The sequence below is a fragment of the Cupressus sempervirens genome, chromosome 4 (assembly GCF_028749045.1).
Source record: "Cupressus sempervirens isolate cs-2001-9-10 chromosome 4, ASM2874904v1, whole genome shotgun sequence".
In the NCBI taxonomy this organism is placed as follows: domain Eukaryota; kingdom Viridiplantae; phylum Streptophyta; class Pinopsida; order Cupressales; family Cupressaceae; genus Cupressus; species Cupressus sempervirens.
The window spans coordinates 304,617,799-304,619,227 of NC_143121.1; positions in this window are offsets into that span (position 1 = coordinate 304,617,799).

A 1,429-nucleotide genomic window follows, 5' to 3' on the forward strand; every position below is an offset into this window, starting at 1 on the left:
GGGACATATGAGTAAGAGAGAAAATTATTATAATGGTACATGTGTGAGGGATAAATGGAAGAGGGTGATAGACATGAGGTAGATGTAGAGGATAAATAGGGGGATTATATAGTCAAAAGAGGGAGGGGATAATGTTAAAGAGAGTTGTTATAAAAAGATAGAAAATGAGTAATTAGAGAGAAAGAGAAAAATAATGATACTGAGAGATAGTAGTTTTAGGGAAGTGATGGTGAGAGGAAGAGAAGAAGATATATTATGTATAGAGAGAAAGAAAATAATTAAGATATGTAATATAAATAGATGGTTGAGAGAGAGAGAGAGAGAGAGAGAGAGAGAGAGAGAGAGAGAGAGAGAGAGAGAGAGAGAGAGAGAGAGAGAGTAATTGATATGAAAGTGATGGTGAGAGGGAGAAAGGGGGGAGATATATGACAGAGGTTATTGATTGTTATAACCTGGAACATATAATAAAGAGTTAAGGTGAAGAAGATGAGAGATATGAGGTTTAGATTGAGGATAAACATGAGATAATATATGGTGAATGGAGTGTAGGAGAGAGAATAAGGGATTAGTTAAGGAGAGACAAAATTAGAGGGGTAGAAAAAGTGATAGTAATTATAGGAAAAAAATGGTTGGAGGGAAATAAGTAAAGAGATGACCTAAAGAGTGTTTGGGAGGGGAGAAATGAAAGTTTTATTTATGGGGGAGGGATAGAGGGAGGGAGAGATAGAGAGAGAGAGAGAGAGAGAGAGAGAGAGAGAGAGAGGGCACGGGGGGTGGGGTGGGGCAATGGATAAATAAGTGAACAATACTAGAAAAGGAAGGGAGGGTAAATGAGAGTAATTAGAAAAGGATAGCAAGAGATGGATAGAGAAATAATAAATAATTTTAGGGACATGATGGTTAAAGGGAGAGAAGGAAAGACATAATGAAGAAAGAGAAATAGAATAAATAGGATATGATAATACATAGATGGTGATAGGGGGGAGAGAAAATAATTATGAGGGGACATATGAGTAAGAGAGAAAATTATTATAAGGGTACATGTGTGAGAGATAAATGGAAGAGGGTGAGAGACATGACATAGATTTAGAGAATAAATAGGGGGATTATATAGTTACAAGAGAGAGGGGAGAATGTTAAAGAGAGTGATTATAGAAAGAGACAAAATGAGTAATTAGAGAGAAATAGAAAAAAGAGTGATACTGAGAGATAGTAGTTTCAAGAAAGTGATGGTAAGAGGGAGAGAAGGAGAGAGATTATATATAGAAAGAAAGAAAATAGTTAAGATATGTAATATAAATAGATGGTCATGGGAGGAGAGAGAGAGAGGGAGAGAGAGAGAGAGAGAGAGAGAGAGAGAGAGAGAGAGAGAGAGAGAGAGAGAGAGAGAGAGAGAGAGAGAGAGAGCCAAAACTTAACCAAACTAAAC